Raw genomic sequence first — 22,953 nt, forward strand, 5'->3', positions numbered from 1 at the left:
TTTTTTAAGATTTTTAAAATTTATTTGACAAGATAGACACAGCGAGAGAGGGAGTACAAGCAGCGAGAGTAGGAGAGGGAGAAGCAGGCTTCCCACTGAACAGGGAGCTTGATGCGGGGCTCAATCCCAGGACCCTGGGCTCATGACCTGAGCCAAAAACAGACACAACGACTGAGCCACCCAGATGCCCCTCATTCTGCTTTTTTTTAAAAAAAATTTATTTATTTATTTATTTATTTATTTATTTATTTGACAGACAGAGATCACAAGTAGGCAGAGAGGCAGGCAGAAAGAGAGGAGGAAGCAGGCTCCATGCTGAGCAGAGAGCCCGATGTGAGGCCCGATCCCAGGACCATGAGATCATGACCTGAGCCGAAGGCAGAGGCTTTAACCCACTGAGCCACCAGGCACCCCTCATTCTGCTTTTTAAGTAATTAAGCATATGCTGTCTTTAAAACAAAACAAAACAAAACAAAACCAAACACTAAACAAACTCCATTAGATTATGTTGTTGAGAACTCCTTGAGAAAGGACACAGGTCATACCTTTCATTTTTACTACCTACCATAATCTCTAGTACATGTTAGACTTAAAATAATGATTTTCCAGTTGTTTTGTCCAACTTTGATGTATAAAAGTAAAATCACATGCATAGTCAACGTTGGCAAGAAGAGATTCTGAGTTGCGGGCCAGGCTTATCTCACTGGTTATGTGACTTTGAACAAGTTTTAAACCTGTCTAGACATTGTATGCCTCATCTGTAAGTGAAGGCATATAATCTACCAACTTCCAATGATTTTTTAAAAATACGGATTTTTTTTTTTCCTTCCTCAAGGAAACCTCACTTGGACCTTACTTGGAAGACAAATCTCATAAAATGATAAAAGCTAAGCTGCTCAAGTGAAAGAGGAAGATTGAAGAGGAGGGCAAAACCTTCCTGGAAAATGAGAAGGAAAGTATTCTAAGCTAATAATGGATTTGAGTATCTCAGGTAAATATTATGAAAGGCAAAAGTTCTAATATGTGTTACAGACTCAGGATTAAGCTTTACTTTTCTACCAAGAATGGCTTATGTTCATTTGGGTATCTCTTATATTTTGAATATCCTCTTAAATTCTCTTGTTTTGGATCTTTCAATAATGCACTTATTTCTGAATGTTTAGAAAGTCAAACATGAAAAAGAACTCTTCGTCAGCTTTTTTTTAATTAGTAGAAATAAACATGAAACCCTGTTAATGTTTAACATTAAACATGTTAATGTTAACATGTTTACCCTCTTAAGTGTTTAAACACCCAGTAGAGTATTGTTCAATACAAGCATGTGATTGTACAACAGGTCTATAGAATGTTTCATCCTGTGTGACTGATATTCTATACCCATGGAACAAAAACTTCATTTCCACCTTTCATGCCCCTTGCCTGGCAATCATCATTCTAACTCTGCGCTTTTATGTTTGACCCCTTGATGTACCTCCTATAAGTAGAATCATGCAGTATTTTTCCTTCTGTCACTGGCTTAGCTCATGTATCATAACGTCCTCAAAGTTTATTCACGTATAGCATGACAGGATCTCCTTCTTTTTTAATGTTGACTAATATTCCACTGTGTGTATATATCACACCACACCTCCCGATCCACTATCCCCCAGTGGAAATTTAAATTGTTTCCATTTCTCGGCTGTTGTGAATAATGCTGCAATACATATAAGAGTGCAAATATCATTTGTAGATTCTGCTTTTAATTATTTTGGATAAATACTCAGAAGTAAGATTGCTGGATCATATGATCATTCTATTTTTAAAAAAATTTGGGAGGGAACCTCTATTCTGTTTTCTATGGCAGCTACACCACTTTACATTTCCAGTAATAGAGCACAAGGGTTCCAATTTCTGCACATTCTTACCAACATTTCAAAAAATTTTCTCTGTGCGTACGTGCGTCTGCATTTGATAATGGCCAGTGTGTGAGGGGATAATTCATTGTGTGAGGTCATATTACATTGCGTTTTTAAATTTTCATTTTCCTGATGATTAGTGATATTGAGTATGTTTTTATGTATCTGTTGGCCATTTGTGTATCTTCCTTGGAAATATGTCTATTTAAGTTCTTTGCCCATTTTAAAAATCAGGTTGTTTGGGTTTTGATACTGAGTTGTAAGAGATCTTTATATATTTTGAATATTAACCTCTTGCTATATAAATGGATTACAAAAATTTTCCTATTCCATAGGTTGCCTTTTTTTTTTTTTCTTTTTTAAATGGCAGGCAGAGGCAGAGGGAGAAGCAGGCTCCCTGCCGAACAAGGAGCCCGATGTGGGACTCGATCCCAGGACACTGGGATCATGACCTGAGCCGAAGGCAGCTGCTTAACCAACTGAGCCACTGAGGCGTCCCTCCATAGGTTACCTTTTACTCTATTGATTCTTTCCTTTGATGTGTAGTACGTCGGCTTGATGTATTCCCACTTACTTATTTTTGTTCTTGTTTTCTGTGTTTTGGATATCATATCCAAGAAATTATTGCCATGATCAATGTCATAAGGATTTTTGCAGGCTTCCTGCTGAGATTTATAGTTTTAGGTCTTACACTTAAGTTTTTAATCTATTTGGAGGTTTGTTTGTTTGGTATGGTGATAGATGAGGTTCTCATTTCGTTCTTTTGCATGTGAAAATCCAGTTTTCCCAGTGCCAGTGTTTGAAGAGACTATTTTTTCTCCCCATTTTGTATTCTTGGCACTCTTGTGAAGATTGTATAACTATATGTACATGGGTTTATTTCCAGGATTTCTATTTTGTTCCGTCATTCTATATGTCAGTCTTGATGCTAGTACAATATTCATTTGATTACTGCTGCTTTGTAATATGTCTTAAAGTGAGGAAATGTGAGGCATCCAGATTTTTTCTTCCTTCAAAATGTTGTTTTGACTATTTGAAGTCCTTTGTAGTTCCATATGAATGTTAAGATTGTTTTTCTATTTCTTCAAAATGCCAATAGGATTTGGCTAGGGATTGCACTGAATCTGTAGATTGCTTTGGGTAAGATGAATATTTTAACAATATTAAGTCTTCCAACCCATGAACAGAAATGTCTTTTCATTTCTTTGTGTTTTCCTTAATTCTTGAAACAATGCTTTGTACTTTTCAGTACTTCCTATAAGTTTATTCTTAAATATTTTATCCTTTTTGTTGCTTTTGTAAAAAGGACTGTTTTCTTAATTTCCTCTTGGATTGCTTTGATCTGACCTGAATCTGATCATGATTGTCTGATTTAACCAACTTTTCTTAATAACTGCTGTAGTGCTCATCCTGGTGTCATTGGATAAAATTCTCTCAGGTGTAATACATATAAAGCATTTTACAGTTCATGACTGCAATCACTGTTGAGAGAGCTCGCTGTCATTCATTATACAACTCCGTCAGAGGAGAAAAGAAACCGATGTTACTTGTTTTAGATTTCAGTGAGTTATTTCTTAAGGATGTCAGAAAAATCAGATGTATTATTATACTTCAGTCCTGGAAACTAGTAGAAACATTTTCATATTAATGTTATTTTCTTAGTGTTTTAAATTTGGTTAATAGTCAACCTTAATAATGTTTTGAGTTTCCTGGAGCATGTCTTGTTTTACAAAGTTTCTTATTGATGTGTCCCTTGGAGATGCAAAGATAGCAATTTGTATCGCCAAAGCAAAGAGGACATTTGATTTAACTGGATGTATGGATATTAGAATAAAATATAAACAGTCCCTTAAAAATAATTTAAGCAATATCAAATTCATCTTCATCCTATTTCTCAGCCAAAAGTGTCAATGAAAAAGAAAAATTGAAAAATTAGTTCATATTATGTAACCTATTTAAAATTTTAGAAATCCCAAAAATAATTATTATGCAATCCAAAATCAGCCTTTAAGACTTCTGATACACTTCAATATACCTTGCTGATATAATTCAATTTTTTTTTTTCTTCCTGGCCACTGATTGAAATCTGATCTTTCTAGGGAATTGTTATTTAGTTAAGACTTAAGAACAGTTGAGAAACAGTTCAGGATAAAAGTATGATTTTTTTACAGCTGGGACTTTAATTTATGGATTTACCTCTACCACAAATTCAAATAATATCATGTTTCCTTTCATCTTGTATTTCAGAAGGAACAAGTTTGACGCTGGCTCTCTCTCTGTAGAATTTATCATATTTCCTCCTTATGAAAAGTAATGTAATATATTTGAAGTGTACAGGATTTTGCGTAGTATTTAGTACTTTTCTGTTTCTTATGAACCACTTTTTTTCATATACCATGCACCCAAAATGAAAATCTTCAGACTTGAAAAACTCTCTAGTTTTGTGGCTGTGATGAAAATAATGTGTGTGTATGTGTGTGTGATTTTAATAATGATTGATGAAACATGGATGTATGTCTATGTCCCCTACTTTTTGCTGCCCTGAGAGAAGCAGCCAGTCATTTTGTGAAACTGATATCAGGCTCTTAAATTTAAAATTATGTCAACATTTCTACAATGGCTTTTGCTTTTAGCAAAAAAAGATCATTAATGTTTGTGAAAAATTAATGGCTAATGTATGCTTTTATATATGTATATATTTTTTGCTTTGCTTTCTCTGTGTACTTAATTATGAACCAAATATCATTAGAAAAATGTGATTTCTGGTATTTCTTCTTTCACAGGGGTAGCAACTTCTCTACATTCATTTAATGATAATTATTTAGGTATTAAATGTTGCTGAGTTTCTAAAGGGAATTCTTCATAAGAGATCTTCCAACTATCCTGAAAGGGAGCCAAACTGGTTGTATGGTCTCTCCTGTGAAGGTGAGGATGCTTTAGATCCAGAGTCAATACATGACTTGCTCCAAGTTGTCTGAGATGGAGACACAACAAGGTTTATTTATTTATTTATGCCTGACCTCCCTCATCACAAGAGATTTTTTTCCTTGACTCTCATGATATATAAAATAGAAACACAAGGCAAACATACAACCATTCTATTTAGTTATCCACCTCTTTGGTAAAGCTTGAAAGAACTTCTTGTCATTAAAGAATGGTTATTGCTGGAAGATAATACAAATTTTATAACATTAGCATTTTCTCTCCCTTACTTTTGTTCTACTGCTAAGCAACAATTTGGTACAAATGAGACAATATAGGAAAAGCAAGAGAGACTTAACTCCTATGGAGCCACTGGTTTCAGGCAGGGGTTAAAAGTTTCCGCATGCTCAGAGACAAATACCTCCTTCTGGGAAAGAGAACAAACTAGAGATAACAGCTGACAGGGAGTAATTGGTGTTTGGCAAAATTAGAAGTAACAATTTAAAGCCTGTTTACACAAGTATTTCTATTTTGCAGGAGCCCTAAAAGATTGTCAACCATGAAGAATGGTATCCTGGGATTGTCTTGTGTCTACTACAAAGTAATGACCACAAAGTAATGACCTTGGGACTAAATGATGCTTCCCCACTCCCAGCCTCTCACCCTTTTGAAGAGTGCTTTTATAAGCCTGGCACACTAGCCCCTTCAGAAAAGGATATTTCTTTCTCTCAATCTCTCTCTCTTTCTTTCTTTCTTTCTTTCAAGATTTTATTTATTTGAGAGATTGCGAAAGTGAACATGAGCAGGGACAAATGTGGGGAGGGAAAAAGGAAGAAAAAGACTTCCCACCAAGCCTGATGTGGATTTCATCCTAGAACCCTGAGATCCCCACCTGAGCCAAAAAATCAAGAGTCAGACACTTAAACAACTGAGCCACTCGGCCATACTGACATTCTTCTTTCTTGTCAGCTGCCTATATGTAAGCTCCCTCTAATAAACTTTATCTACTTTTTTTCTCTCGAGTTCAATGGTCATTTCTATGACATTGAGGCTCAAGAACCTGTCTTGGGGGTCTGGTAACACAAATACATTTAACGTTTTAGAGAAGATTTCCAAAAGAATTGGGGATGCTTTATATGCTTTCAGGTCTTGATAACTTTGCCCCTGAGAACCAGGGCTATTCTTGAGATGCTATAAAAGTTTTATTTCCATGGTGAAGAGGCAAAGATGGCAGAGAAGTAAGGATCTCTACAAACAGAATATCTCCAACAGTTGGTTTTGAGGTATGAGGCAGGGAGCCATGATTCTATGGGAAGATATTGGAATATAAATGGAAGGGGGAGAGCCTCTGGGATCTTGCATCACAGGAGTGCAAAAGTCTCCCACACTAGGGACTGGGCACAGACTGGCAGACCAGTAGCAGTGGGGAAAGGACTTTAGGGCAGCCCCCTCCCGGCCCCCCCCAACTGAAACTTGGCGCTGTGGGGGCACATGTGCAAACTGTGGGAAGCTGGTGGTTTTAGAAGCACAAAGGGTAGAGACATGCCTGGACCCAGAAGAGAGAGCTGGGAGAGATGCTGTGGGGTGTACAACTCAGGACCTTGCTATTTTTAGCAGCACAGACAAAAATGGAGACAGTGTGGCCTGGAGTGTTTATTGAAGAACAAACTGTGATCTCTCCATTCTGAGACAGAAGTTTGGATACAGTCAGTTCTGCTCTGACTCTTCATAGAGACACAGAAAGCCACCAGGGAAAGCCCTCAGAGGAAAAAAGCCCCCCAAAACTGCTTTTCACTGAGCCCATCTCTTGCCCCAACATGGGACAAGACAACTCTGTCCAAACAGGGTTGTCTGCGTAACAGCATGGCAGGCCCCTCCCCCAAAGGACAGGCTGGAGAAATAAGAGGTTGACAACCTAAGGTCCCTATAAAATAGGTGCATCTTGCTTGGGTTGTGGTCAATAATTTGGACTCTGTACATTCCCTCAACCACCCCTCAACAGAATGACCAAGAGGAGGAACCCCCAAGACTGGAGAAATTCAAAGACTGTGACCTCTGCCACAGAACTAATGGATATGGATATAAGCAATATATCAGAAATAGACTTCAGGATTACAGTTATGCAGACAATAGCTAGGATGGAGAAAACCACTAATAGCAATATAGATTCTCTAAGGGCAGAAATGAGAGCGGATCTGGCAGAATTTAAAAATGCTATCAATGAGATCCAATAGAATCTAGCTACTCTAGTAGCTAGGATAAACAAGGCAGAAGAACGAATTAGTGATTGAGAAGACAAAGTGATAGAAAAAAAGGAACAGGAGGAGGCCTGGAACAAAAAACTTAAAAATCTGTGAAAAGAGAATTAGAGAAATAGATGAAGCCATGAAACATTCCAATGTCAGAATTATTGGGATCCCTGAGAGGGTGGAGAGAGAGAGGACTAGAAGATATATTTGAGTAAATCATAGCTGAGAACGTCCTTAATCTGGGGACTGAAATAAGCATTCCTGTCTTAGAGGCAGGGAAGACCCCTCTCAAGATCAAGGAAAACAAACATGTGTCCAGGCATGTAATAGTAAAAGTTGAAAACCTTACAACCAAGGTAACCATCTTAAGAGCAGTTAGGGGGAAGAGACTGCTTATGTACTGAGGGAGGAACATCAGAATAACATTAGACCTGTACGCAGAGACCTGGCAATCCAGAAAGGGCTGGCAAGGCATATCCAGGGTACTAAATGAGAAGAACATAGAGCCAAGAATACTTTATCCAGTAAGGCTATTATTTAGAATTGATGGAGAGATAAGGAGCTTCCAAGATGGGCAAAAACTGAAAGAATATGTGACCACTAAGCCAGCCCTACAAAACTATTAAGAGGGGTTCTATAAAAGGAGAAAGATGCCAAGAGTGATATAAAAATATAAATTTACAGAGATAATCTATAGAAACAAGGACTTCACGGGCAACATGATGGCAAGGAAATCATCTTTCAATAATCGCTCTTGACATGAATGGACTAAATGTTGCTCCCAAGAAATGGCATAGGGTTGCAGATTGGATAAAGACAGGACCCATCCATATGCTGTCTAAAAGAGACTCATTTTGAACCTAAAGATACATCCAGACTTAAACTGAAAGGATGAAGAACTATCTTTCAATGGAGCTCAAAAGAAAGCTTGGTTAGCAATTTTTATATCGGACAAATTAGATTTTAAGCTACAGACTGTAGTTAGAGATACAGAAGGACACTATATCATTCTTAAAGGGTCTATCCCATAAGAAGATCTAACAATTGTAAATATCTATCCCCAACATGCAAGCGGCCAGCTACATAAGCCAACTGTTAACCAAAATAGACATATTGATAATAATGTGTTAATAGTAAGAGACCTCAATACCCCCCTCTCGGCAATACACAGATCATTTAAGCCAAAAATCCACAAAAAAACAAGAGCACTGAATGACATACTGGACCAGATGGAACTCATAGATATATACAGAACATTCCATCCTAAAACAACAGAATACTCCTTGAGCACACATGGTACTTTCTCCAGAATAGATCACATACTGAGTCTCAACTGACACCAAAATTCTGAGATTATTCCCTACATATTCTCAGACCACAATGACTTGAAACTAGAACTCAATTACAAGAAAGAGTTTGGAAGGAATTCAAACACTTGGAAGCTAAAGACCATCATGCTCAAGAATGTTTGGGTCAACCAGGAAATCAAAGAAGAGCTTAAACAATTCATGGAAACCAATGAGAATGAAAACACATCAGTCCAAAACCTATGGGACAAGGCAAAGGTGGTTGTAAGGGGGAAATACATAGTCATCTCACTCAAAACAAACAAACAAATAAATAAAATTTAAAAAAAATCCCTAATACACAAACTCTCTTTACCCCTTAAAGAACTGGAGAATCAACAACAAATTAAGCCTATCCCACACATGAGAAGGGGAATAATTACGATTGGAGCAGAGATCAATGAATTAGAAACCAGAAATACAGGAGAACACATCAATGAAACTAGAAGCTGGGTCTTTGAAAAACTAAGATCAATAAACCACTGACCAGACTTATCCAAAAGAAAAGAAAAGGACACTAATAAATCATGAATGAAAGGGGAGAGATCATGATTAACAGCAAGAAAATAGAAATAATCATAAAAAATTATTATCAACAGCTATCTGTCAATAAGTTAAGCAACCTAGAAGAAATGGATGCATTCCTGGAAACCTATAAACTACTGAAACTGAAACAGGAAGAAATTGACAACCCAAATAGACCCATAACCAGTAACGAGACTGAAACAGTGATCAAAAATCTCCCCAAAGGGGCGTTTGGGTGGCTCAGTGGGTTAAGCATCTGCCTTTGGCTCAGGTCATGATCTCAGGATCCTGGGATTGAGTCCTGCATCGGGATCCCTGCTCAGCAGGGAGCCTGCTTCCCCCTCTATCTCTCTGCCTACATGTGATCTCTGGCTGTCAAATAAATAAATAAATAAATAAATAAATCTTAAAAAAAAAACCAAAAACAAAAACAAAACTCCCAAAAACCAGAGTCCAGGACCTGATGGATTCCCTGGGGAATTCCACCAAACAGTCAAAGAAGAAATAATGCTTATTCTCCTGAAGCGGTTTCAAAAAATAGAATCAGAAGGGAAACTTCCAGACTCTACAAGGACAGCATTACCTTAATCACAAAACCAGGGAAAGACCCCAATCAAAATGGAGGGGCAGGAGGTAGAGGGATGGGTTAGTTTGGTGATGGGTAATAAGGAGGACACATATTGCATGGAGCACTGGGTGTTATATGCAAAATATATGCACTATATCAAAAACGAATAATGGTACAGTGACTAATGTAACATAATAATACTAAAAGTCTTATTTCCATAAAGGAAAAAAAAAAGATGAAGAGGAAGAAGAAGATAAAGCTTTATATCCAAACTTTGAAGGCCTTTGGGACAGCCTTTGGATGAACTTATCACACTGAAGTCACTGGAAGTGAACAATTCCCTGCTACACTTCACCTTTGCTTTGAAATATAATCATTAGGGACCCACATTTAGTTTTGTCTCGTATCATCTTCACCCAATCTCTAATATAGCTGAGCACATAGTACTTGTTTAGAAAGTTTTTTTTTCTTTTTTCTTTTTAAAGATTTTATTCATTTATGTACTAAGAGACAGAATGAGTGTGTGCAAGTGAGGGGGAGGGCAGAGGGAGAGAAAGAATCTGTAGGAGACTCCCCGCTGAGCATGGAGCCTGATGCAGGGCTCAATCTCATCACCCTGAGATCCATGACTGAGCCAAAATTAAGAGTCAGATATTCAACTGACTGAGCCACACAGACACCTGAGCAAGTATGGTTACATTTGACTGTATTTGGAACTGCATTCTGAAGAAAATCTTGATAGCTTTCCTTGGGTCAAAATGTGTTAATAGGTAAGTCTCATTGACTTTGTGTAAACCTCATGTATCAGTATGGCTTAGATACATGCTGTCTTTCTTTTTGGACTGAAAATAAGAATGGAAAAAGTCAAGTTTTGTAATAAGACCCAGACTTGAATATTTGCTTTATCATCTATCTGTTGTAGATCTTTCAAAAGTCACTGTCCTGAGCTTCCTTTCCCTCACCATCAAAATGGATATCTAAGTAACTCAGAGAGTTCCTACAAAGATTCAATAATAAAGTGATGACAACATGTATGAACTACTTATAGAGCAAATTTAAACCCCACAACACCCCTATGTAGTGAATATTGCTCTTATCCCAGTTTATAATAAGGAAATTGAGAGAGTATTTAAATTGTCCCAAGATCACACAGAGGTTTATTGACAGACCTGGACTTTGAATCAGGCAGATTGCTTCTGGATTCCATGTTCTTACTCCCTATGTTATGAACAATATCTGGCATAGTATTCATGTCCATTAAATATTTGGTGCTCTCTTTTCCTCCACTCTCATACCAGACAGTAGATTAATTGCCTAATAATTGATTAATAGTTTAATAGATTAATTTTAGGATGCATATTAAAATTCTTTTCATTGCATTTTAATAATCCATGGCCCTTTCTTGCTAATTGGATATTGAAGAGGTTAACTGTCTGGCTATGGTATAAATTTCCTCCTTTGTATCTTCCATCAAATTCTTATCTTCTACAGGAGATTCTTGGGTGATTTTAGACTTTTCCTTCCTCTTGTTTGAATATTTTAAGAATTTATACTTTTAATTTAATTTTTTTGTTTGTTTGTTTCAAGGAAGTTATTTTCTTTTGGCCTATATAATAATACATTCTCCCAGTTTTATTCCTATTCTCCAACTGTATTTTCCATCTTTTTTGCTGATTCCTCCTCTTCTGCTCTGCCTCCCTAAATATTGGAATTCTCCCTCCTGGATTGGAGCTGTACATCTCCACACATTTATTCACATTATAACAGGAAAGCCTAGATGTACCCTGATAAAACATATGAAAATTAGAATTGGGACTACAGTTATTGAAGGACATAGTGTAGATTTATAGACTCGGGACTAACTCTCTCCTCATGCCACATGTCTTCTTTTTTACTGTGTCTTTCATTCTCAATGTTGCCTACACATTCACCTTTCTATGGTAACTAGATCCCTCTTCCTATTCTATTTTCTTGTTTCTTTACTTTTGTGCTGTTCCCACTGCAAAAAGATTCATTCTGTTACCTGGTCAGATTTCTAAGATAGTAAATGCTTTTTTGTGACATATGACATTCTCCACGATCTGGCAGCTGCTTCTATCTCTAAACTCATTTTGAGCTATGTAATGCCATGCTCACTGTACCTTGTTACATCATCTTGCTTTCTGTTAATCAAATGCCCTTGACTTGTCCCACCCTATGGCCTATGTATCTCCTGTTTCTTATGTCTGGAATAGCCTTCTGCTCTAATTTTACATGACTGGCACTTTTATCCAAAAATACACCTTCTGAACACTTGATCTGGTAAATCTCTCTGAAGTCATTTCATATTCTTTTACTTTATTTACAGCATTTATAATTATCTAAATATATCTAAGTTATCCACATATTTGATTGTCTATTTAATATGTAGTTCCTTCTATACCACTACAATTCCAAGTTGATGGAAAGAAAGACTGGGTTTGTTCTTTCTCAACTATATCCCCACACTTCCTGCAATGTCTGACAATCAATTAAGAGCCATTTCAGTAAGATATTAAATTGAACATATCTCTAAATTGCCCAGGCAATCATTCAGTAAGATCAAAGTTATTGTTTGGTCTTAGAATCCTTCCATGTAAAATAAATTGTTGCGATCTGGAAAGATATAGAGATATCTGGCCCATATCTTTTCAGGAAAGATCAGCTGTCAGCACTTCCAAGATTGGCTTCAACTGCAGACAGCAGCCACATTGCCCAAAGTCATGCCCTTCCTAAGGCAGCCCACATTTGTTGATCAAGCTGTGGTATTAAGGATGCCATGGTGATAGAAACAATTCCCCCTATATCAAGACTAGACAGCAGCACTTAGCCACAGATGCTAGATGATTTCAATTATTATGGTGGCTAACAAAGTTAGAGTGGTAGCCAAAGGGGCTCAACCCAGAGCTGATGAATTTTTCTGAGGAAAAAACTGATAAACATCAAGATTACTCCTTCAATTGTACTACCAGAAGAAATCAAGGATTAATGCCCAGTAGCCTTATAGTGGTCAACTCAATAAAAATAATATCTATGTAATTTCTTTTTCAGTATTCAGGCCTGAGATGACTTTTATACCCATAAAACAATGATAAAAGAGATGTCTGTTTGTCTAGGATGTAGGAACTCACAACACTACAGCAAGTATGTGCAATAATTCTCCCAGTTCTCCCCCCAAAAGAGTCTAGGCCATTTTTCAGTTAAGTACACAATGGGGAAAGGGAAATACTCAGGTATTTTCAGTACTGTTGAACACAAGTTCTGAATAGCATTTGAAATCCAGAAAACAATGTGTCATCATGACCTCTCCATTAAAGTGGGATGACAGGGAAGTCAGGGAATAAACGGAATACTAGAAAAGTGTGACTTAGAATGAGTTTACTAAGTTTGTAAATCCAAGCAGTCATTTTCCTGATCCTTGGATGTATAATGGGATTTGACATATTTGGTAAATAATGCAACCAAAACATTGGATGCTTTTTCTGTGGGATCAAAATTAGCATAAAAGGAAGGCCAAGTAGAAGCCTCTGCAATTAACTCCTCCTTCCCCACCCCACACACACTGCAACCAAGATAGGAAATCAAATGCAATATTGTATCGTCCAGATTGTAAGAGTAACTTGCACTGCTGTTAAAGATCTGGAAGATTCAGGTGGGGAGGCCCCATCATATCTTCTCCTAATCCACCAGTCAGGCTCCTACAGAAACCAGAGTAATACTGGAAGATAAATATAGAATATTTCAAGTTCAAACAAATAGTAAACCAATGGCCGCATCCTTACAAGATATGGTATCTATGCTAGGACAGGTTAATGTGAGTTCAAATATACAGTCTATAGTCATTGATATGGAAAATTCCATTTTTTTCTCCCCCAGTCGATAATGAGAAACAGAATGCTTTCTTAAGTATAAGATGTTTGTATCTCATGTTAGTGTCCATCAGAGAGAATCTAGCATAGAAGAGGCACTAAATATCTCAGTAGACACAATTGTCTGGCTGAGACACCCCAACCACTCTGTCAGTGGTCAATCCAGTGACAGTACAATGGGAAAATGAACCATTTGAACAAAATGGTGGGCACTGAAGCTGTACATTGACCTAACAGCATATTTCATTACTGATGCTGTCAAATGTCTAATTTACTAGCCCACAGAAGCCAGGGTTGAACCTCTGATATGGAACTTTTCTTTACCGTGACTAAGCAGTCACTTAGTGTCAAATTGATGACATAGGTCCTCTACCAGCTGTGAAAGATCCAGAGTTGTTTTGTTATTATTTGTTCCTCCCAGGAATAGATATAATTGCTCATGGGCTTTTAGGCAGCACTAATATCTGAGGGTTTATTGAGTATTTGATCCACTAGCATGAGATCCCATAGAATACTATTTCAGGTCAGGCAGGCATTTTAAAACAAAGGAGAGAGGGGGAGAGCCCATGATCATGGGATCCATTGGACATATCATATCACACATCATATCACCCAAAATGAGTTGACCTGACACAACAATGCAACAGTCTACTGAAGTCTTAACCAGTATCTCAGAAGCAGAACTTTATAAAGATGGGTTGACCCTGCACAGGATGCATATAAAAAATCAAAGACCTCTATATGTTACTGTTTCCCCAAAAGGGAGAATATATGAATCCTGAAACTAATAGGTTTAAGAAGTAGTGCCCCACATTCTAAAATTCTCAGTGAGTCATTTGGGAACACTGTGTTTCCCATCTTGCAACCTTGGTTTCTGTAATGCTACCAGTTCCATTCCTTAATGGCAGAGGAATTCTTCAAAATGCTATAATACGTCTTACCTTGAATTACAAACTGCAGCTGTTAACTGGACATTTTGTATCAAAGGAGTAAGAGGCAAGAAGAGGAATTTTTGTTTTCCTTTAAAAAAAAAAAAAAGATTTTATTTATTTATTTGAGAGAGAGAGCACCAACGAGAGGCAGAGGGAGAAGCAGACTCCCCATGGAGCAGGGAGTCTGATGTGGGGCTCAATCCCAAAACCTTGAGATCATGACCTGAGTCAAAGGCAGATGCTTAACAGACTGAGCCACCCAGGATCCCCAAGAAGAGGAAATTTTCTTATCAAGAGTTATTGATCCTAATAATCAAGAGGAGGTAGGGCTGCAATTTTACGATAAAGACATGCAGGAATACCTGTGAGACTCAGCTGATTCACTTGATTGCCTCTTGGTATCCCTATGTCCAGTTTGACCATAAATGAGCAGGTGTAGTTACCCCAGGCTGGGGAAAACATGGTGGACTGGGCTTTAGAAACCTCAGGGGTTAGAAACTGAAAAGCTGGGGCACCTGGGTGTCTCAGTGGGTTAAACGACTACCTTTGGCTCAGGTGATGATCTCAGGGTCCTGGGATGAGCCCTGCATCATGGTCCCTACTCAGGGGAATCTGCTTGTCCCTCTATCCCTCCCCCCTACCTGTGTACATGCATGTGTGCTCTCTCTCTCTCTCTCTCTCAAATAAATAAAATCTTAAAAAAAAAAACTCTGAAAAGTGGCTGGTTTACTGTGAGAACAATAGGATAGAGAATAAAAGATGGAGGGAGAAGATGAGTGTCAATTAAAGCATTGAAAACAAACCTAGTCAGAGGTATAGTCATACTTTTCATAATATTTCTATTTTCCTTCAGGAAGAGAATTCCTTCAGTTACCTATTCCAATGTACAGAGAGACGTGTATCTCAACGACCCAAAGAGTATACTGACCATATGCCTGTTCAAATAAGTATTTTCCTAGTGTGGCAGAGGGTAAGAAACAAACAGTGTCTAGGTGTCAGTTCCTTGGGATCAATTTCATCCGGAGTCACTTCACTTGATATGCACTTCTTGGGTAACTTGCATATAGTGATTGAGAAATAGAAGCATAAAATCCCAGCCTATTTCAGGGTAACCCTAACAGGCAAAATTCACTCCAGAGATCCTTTCTTAGTTGGTCATGATTTGGCTAACTCTATACTCTATAACTCTAACTCCATACTCTTTGTGGAATAAACACCTAATAAACATCTTATTCTCAATTTCCTTCTAATTACTAGCTACTGGAGTGCACAACTTGTAATAGATTGCTATTTCTTTTAAATAAACTGGACGTCTAGTGTTCTTCTACAAGAAATAGAAACACAAATATCCCCCTCTATCAGAGGTTATTCAACTTGGGACCATGGTTGCATCTTAGAGGGTCGGGACATCCGAAGATAGTTTAAGCATATGGTGTATGTATGCATTTATGTGGTATTGTGTGTGTGTGTGTGTGTGCTGCTACTTTTTTTTTTCCAGGGAGATAATGCACATATATTCATAAGAGAGAATCCGTAATTTCCATCCAAACACCAAAGCAGTACACAGCTAAGAAGTCTGACTCTCTACCATGTATGATGAAAGCAGTTATTTATTTTTTTTTTTATAATCCTGGACATCTAACTACATCAGAATTGACAAAACAATAATTGAAACAGTTGAACAGTTGTTCTATGCATATTAAAATCAATTTGCAGTATACTTATTAAAATCATATGCAAATGTAAAGTTGAGGATGAAAAGGTCATGGGGAAAGACAAAAATAAAAATAAAAGATGAGTAAGCCTCCTTCAAGAATGTCCAGTATAGATTTTTAATACATAAATATTATTTATACTACTTTTATCCTTTGAAATACTTAGTTTTTTTTAATGAATGAAGAAAATGCCATACGGTATTTTGTAGTGTCTCCGTGAAGCATTTTGGAAGCATTTTCTGGCTTAAATTAATGCTGAATTTGCTTTCATATGTATGAGAATACCAGAGGCTAATTACTTTGCAATTTTATTAAAAAGTTACAGAAAATTATGCAAATTTTATTCACTATGTAATTGAAACTACCCCCAAAATCCTAGAATCTGATAGTCACCTTGCCCTGTGGCCTTCTGGACTCAATAATTAATTACTCAGCCTTGAGGGCTCCAGCTGTGATTGACTTTGAAGCAGGATTCCAACAAAAGATCACATACACACACATGCAACAATTGTTTTGTATTACCGCTCTTAAGATTTCAATAAGCTTATTCAGAATCTCCATTGAAAGATAATTAAAACAAAAAAATTAAAACTTTAACACTACTGTGTGTGTGTATATATATATATATATATATATATATATGTATCTTCTTATATAATGATAATAATTTAGATAAGGATTAGAGTATCTTTGTCCAGCCCACCATTTTTCCTAAAGAAACTAATTGTCATTCTATATGAACATGAATTGAATTTTTAATCAATATTCAAAGAATTTTGTCTTATTCAGAATTTGTTTCAGTGATGTAGCACTGTGATAATATGCATTAAAAGAAGTGAATGAAGCAAAACATTAACGATTGAAGAAACATCTCTTCTAATTATTCTGATGACTTTCTATCCTTTCACTTCTCTGAAATAGTAATCCTGTAAATAAGAAAGAAATGTGCTTCACTGAGATTTGAATGTGGAAAGCTATGTCTAAATTAAAGTAATTTCTAGGTTTCTTGTCAAGACCATTGACATAATACTTAGACATAATCCAAATATAATTGACATTGACTGAGGGAAATCCAGACCTCCAAAAAATATGGAGAATTCTCTAGAGAGAGAGGTCCTGGCAAATATTTATCTTCTGCCTTTATCATAAAGAGTCAAGTGAAAACAATTCACAAAAGTCAGTCTGACTAGTCATAAAATAATTCATCAATAAGAAGTTATTCTAGGGGCACCTGGGTGGCTCAGTGGGTTAAAGCCTCTCTGCCTTTGGCTCAGGTCATAATCCCAGGGTCCTGGGATCTAGTCCTACATTGGGCTCTCTGCTCGGCAGAGAGCCTACTTCCCCTTCTCTCTCTGCCTGCCTCTCTGCTTACTTGTGATCTCTGCCTGTCAAATAAACAAATAAAATCTTTAAAAAAAATTATTCTAGCTAAATAAACGGAGAGAATGAAGGTCTAATATGAGTCTCCCATGATGTGGTGGGGACCACATCACACGATGCGCCACATACAGGCTTGACTGGGGAATCACAGTCTACAGCAGGGAACAGGACGTCTTGTAAGGCAAGCAAAAGCAAAGCATGTCTATATGTACTGAGATGGCCTCATTTAATCTTTGTAGCATTTTCAGCTGGAGATAGTAGGAAGGAGGCAGCAATAGAAGGTAATGATTTCACAGATTTGAGTGTCATTTAACAATAGGGAGCCTGAGGCTCTTGGAGCAGATTGGCAGACCCAGTGTGGTGTTTTTATATTCCAACCAGGCAAGTCAAAGGCAAAACCAAGACAACAGGCCAGATCCCTGGGTTCTCAGTCTTGATGTCTCTCCAATATCAACTCTCTCCAAAAACAGTTTGTATGTTTTCAGTTTTTAAAATCTATTTCATGCTGTGAAATGTTTACTTCTAACCTATATCATGTGCCATATTAGATTATTTGATGTTTTCACATGTTGCATTTAATTGTTATGACTTCCTAATGAAATACGGCTATTATCCCCATTTGACAGAGAAGAAACAAACAAAAAACAGATCCACCAACACCAGGAAGATAATAAATGCAGGAGTATGGGAATGATATCCAAGAATGACTCAAAGTTGTCTGTTCTAGAATATAAAAATTTGCCACTTGTTTTAATTTAGATTTTACAAATTTAGGGACACTCCCTTAGACTCATGATATTTTCCTTGTATATTCAATATTTTAAATGTTATAAAACATTCTCTTTATCTTTACTAATAATTTCTGTATGAAGATCTACTTTATTCATTTATTTATTTACTTATATTGATATAGTATATAAACATTTGCATGATATATAATTTTTCATCATTTCTTTCTCAGCCTTTATCCTTGTATTTTAGTTGGCTGTAACTTTTTTAACCTATATTTTTAATGCCTCTAACAATCTTCATTTTTTCATAGGAGAATTTAGATGATTTGATTGAATTTAATCACTGATATATTTGGGTTGAAAACTACCATCTTACTATACGTTATCTATTTGTCCTACATTTTTCTCTTTTCTTGCATTCTTTTTGATTAATCACTTCAGAAAATTTTATTTTCTGTATATTTGCTTGGATGTCATACACTCATTTATAATTTTGGTTAGGGGGTAACTACAGTTTCAAACGTCTATCTTTATCTAATGAAATTCTAATGTTAAGTGATAGTTACCCCTTCTTCCTGAACAAGGAAAATATCTTTATTTATTAAATTCCTAAAATATATGCTATTTTTAATGTAATTCATATTCATGTTTAAATTATTTTTAAATTAATTTATTTTTGGAAGAAAAACTAAATCTTATTTATTTTTATAACCAAACCACTAGGAAAATGTATCACAGCATTGAAACACTGAGCACAGGCTATATTACCATTTCACGTAATAAGTCGGCAAAAAGATAGCAAGGTCCTTATCAAAATGATAAAGTGCTAGAGCTGGGCAGGAACACTGCTTGCTGCAAAGGCCCCAGGTAAAAGTGGTATTGGTAATGGGGGTTTGCCCCTTTTTTGTTTTAAAGAAATCACAGCTCACCCCTGAGTTGCTTATTCTCCTTTGACTTCCTGTTGCCTATTTCAGGGAGCTAAGTAAGCAATATTGAATTTAGGCTTTCATTCCATTCTGTTTTATAAAAACCAGATTTCTCCAAAGCCGGTACTTAATAACTCCCTTAGTTAAGGCAACAGTTCCTCCTTCAATGTTCATTCCTAGATCCTGGTATATACTGCAATCAAAACTCCCTTTCCTTTCTTTTTTTTTTTTTTTTAAAGATTTTCTTTATTTATTTGAGAGAGAGAGAGAGAAAACAAGTGATGGGGAGGAGAGAAAGAGAGAGATTATAAATAGAAGCAGCCTCCCCCGGAGCAGGAAACCCAATGTGGGGCTCGATTCCAGGAACAGAGATCATGACCTGAGCCGAAGGCAGAAGTTTAACCGACTGAGCCACCCAGGCGCCTTAAACTCCCTTTTCCTTCCTGGGCAAGTGTCACTACAAGACTGCCCCGTTGTTCTATGGCAGCTAGCCTCCGGGCCCTTCATGGCAGCAGGTGATGGGGAAGGTTTGCTTCCCACACCTAGTGTAACTTCGCCTCTCCTGTTCTTGCAGGGTCTTCTAGCTGAAAGATGTAATGTGTACTTCAAGATGCATATCCAAATCATGAAAGCCAGAAACAGACATGCACTGTTCAAAGTTCTTTAAACTACCTCTCCAATTCCACTTCTTACACCAACTGCATGCCCTTGTATATAAAACAAAACAATGCAAAACAAAGACCCAGAAACTTTTTTTTTTTCCTTTCTCAATTAGTGACCATGTGGATTTTGTTTACAGCTTATGGAAAATGACTTGGTGAAATTTCTGGTAAATGGGAAGTTGTCAACGAACAGAAACATCTCTGCTCACACTCCCCCAGGTCTCAGGCAGGTTAGATGAACCTGCCAGCCTGTTGGGTACCTGTGTACTGTGAGGACTCTGGTCCCTTGGAGGGCTCTGGCTTGATACATGGGACATTCCCCGTGTCAGGACAAGCATGTAAGATTTAGGCTATCAAAAATTCTCCTGCACTATCTCTAACCTGAATTTTAGCACCAGTTTTCTTTTGTTTTGTTTTGTTTTGTTTTGTTTTTTTTCCATTTCACTTTGTAGGATTGAAACATAAAGGAACCAAGTATCCAGAGGCAAATGACACATGCCTCAAACTTGTTGCCATCCTTAATTTCTTCATACACTTTCCTTAAAAGACCAAAACTCTCAATTCTCTTTTTAGATCCCTGCCATCAGCTTCGATGGACAATTGCAAAGACTTCTATTTCCCCAGGAATGAAAGAGACTCGTTCATCTTGGTCGTGGCTGGGCTTCGGTGCACATGGTCACCCACACACTTGGTCACACTAGTCTCCAGCTGCGGCATCACCTGAAGCTCTTTACTTCCAACACCTATTGAATCTGTGGCTGTGTCATTGCAATACGTGGTGCACTGGGCCAGGCCATCCTGGACTTCTCCAACTCACTGGTCACCAAGACTGTCAACAGGTCACTTCGCCTTAATTAAGTCGAAGGACACAACAGGGTTCAATGCCCTGGTGCACCGGCTTCATGGACACCTGGCTGTTCTCACAACAGCTGTCACTGCACCTAAACATGAAGCCTTGCATTTTCCAGATGTTCTCTCCATCTACACTCTTCACCGTGAAGTCCACGGCCTCCTGCACCTGGAGCAGCTGAGGCTCTGCTGTGGCAACCCAGTGCTGCAGCCCTCCCTGTGGGTGCCCATATAAATTAGTAACATTGTATATAGTCAGCAGTTAGATTTACCCACACATTTAGGCTCTCATTATTGTTTGTTGCTGTTGTTTTCTGTATCTCTGAACTTACATCTGACATCATGCTCCTTCACTGGAGGGATATTCTTCAGTATTTAACTTGGTACAGGCTTGCTAATAGCAAAATCTCTTGTTTTATGTTCTAAGCATGTATTTTACTCTTTTTAAAAAAGATTTTATTTATTTATTTAACAGAGAGAGACACAGCGAAAGAAGGAACTCAAGTAGGGGGAGTGGCAGAGGGAGAGGGAGAAACAGGCTCTTGGCTGAACGGGGAGCCCCACGCAGGGCTGGATCCCAGGACCCTGAGATCTGGACCTGAGCCGAAGGCAGCCGCTTAACGACTGAGCCACCCAGGCGCCCCTGCATTTTACTTTTTTTTTTTTTTTTAAAGATTTTATTTATTTATTTGACAGAGAGAGATCACAAGTAGGCAAAGAGGCAGGCAGAGAGAGAGGGGGAAACAGGCTCCCCACTGAGGAGAGAGCCCAATGTGGGGCTTGATTCCAGGACCCTGAGATCATGACCTGAGCTGAAGGCAGAGGGTTTAACCCACTGAGCCACCCAGGTGCCCCTGCATTTTATTCTTGAATGACATTTGCATTAAGTATGAAATTCTAGGTTTGGAGATATTTTCTTTTAGCATTATAAAGATACTATTGTATTATCTATCAGATGCCACTGATTATGTTGTAAAGTCATCCCCTGTTCTCCCCATTGCTCCTTTGAAAGTAGTTTCCATTTATTTTCTGATTGCTTTTAAAAATACTATTTGTTCAGGTATCACTATAATGCATTTTAATGGATTATGTATTAGATTTATTTTTGTTGTAATTTATGTTATATTTATATTTTTATTTATAATCTTTATTCTGTGGATTCTCATTTTACAGCAAATTCAGGAAGTTTTCAGCATATATGTCTTGCTGTATTTCCTATGCCCACAATCACTCCCTTCTCTTACTAGGATTCAAATCACTTGTGTTAGATCCATTCACTATATATAACACTCTCTGTTTTCTTTCTAATCATGACATATCTAATAAAAACCAAGGGCCTGTCACTGGAAAAAAGAAATCTAATAGAACTTTTAAACTAAATAAAAGTCTATGAATACTATATATTTTTAGTCTCTATAATAACAGCTTAATTAGCATTTTGGTATATGATATTTTATGTTCCCATTTAACTATGTGATTCTGTGTAATTCTCAAAATAGATAGGGGTTTCTGTCTATATATGTCTATATATAAGTGTGTCTAGGGAATACTAAATCCTTTTTTGGCTCAGCAAGTAACACTAAGTGGTTTTTCTTTAATACTTTAAAATAATTTCTTAAAAAATTGTAAGTTTATACAGTATCTTTTTCACGACTTACAGGATTCATTTTAATTTCAAAATTTATTTTTCAATGGATATGAAACTAATGTCATTAACTGAAATGATCTTTTGCTATCTTATGCCACACAATGAATTATTTAACATACTTTATATATTATATACATTCAAATGAATATTGATAATTGAAAACCATTCTTTAATAATATTAGGAAATTGTAGGTTATTTTCTTGAATAGAGAGATATACATTAGTTGTTGTGTCATGGGTTCAAAATCTACACCTCTGAGGAAAATTTAATTAAAACGTTTACTTGTTCTACTTCTTCTTGTCCCATTACCCTTGATGGACCCTTAATATGCACCTTGCCATACAGCCCATTTTCACCAGTAAACATCTAATGTCTGTAGTATAGATGTTGGGTGCTTATGTAAAGGCTGGGTGAAGTCTTGCTCAGGAAGGATAGAAACAGGTTTTAGGCATTTCATCATGAGTTGATTAAATAATAACTAAGGTTCCTTGAAATTATGAGATTCTTTAATTCAGTGAATCTGTAAAACCTACTGAGTCTAAATATTAAGGTCCACGGGGAATTTGGAATCTTTTTTCAGTAATAGACTCCTAACTTCTTGACAAGTAACACTAGTTTATTAATTTGTGTTTATTAATTACTTCATTGTGTCCTGGGCTCTTACCCAGATCATTGGGGATAATTCATGATGAAGTATGATTAAAATGAGCAAATATG

At 37.1% G+C, this 22,953-nt stretch overlaps 1 pseudogene; it reads right to left on the reverse strand.

Annotated features, from left to right (window-relative positions):
* Positions 1-20,350: 20,350 nt before the first annotated feature.
* On the reverse strand, positions 20,351-20,931 carry LOC116881458 (annotated as a pseudogene).
* Between the last annotated feature and the right edge of the window lie 2,022 nt (positions 20,932-22,953).

The sequence above is a fragment of the Lontra canadensis genome, unplaced genomic scaffold (assembly GCF_010015895.1).
Source record: "Lontra canadensis isolate GAN:19392208 unplaced genomic scaffold, GSC_riverotter_1.0 scaffold74, whole genome shotgun sequence".
Lineage (NCBI taxonomy): Eukaryota > Metazoa > Chordata > Mammalia > Carnivora > Mustelidae > Lontra > Lontra canadensis.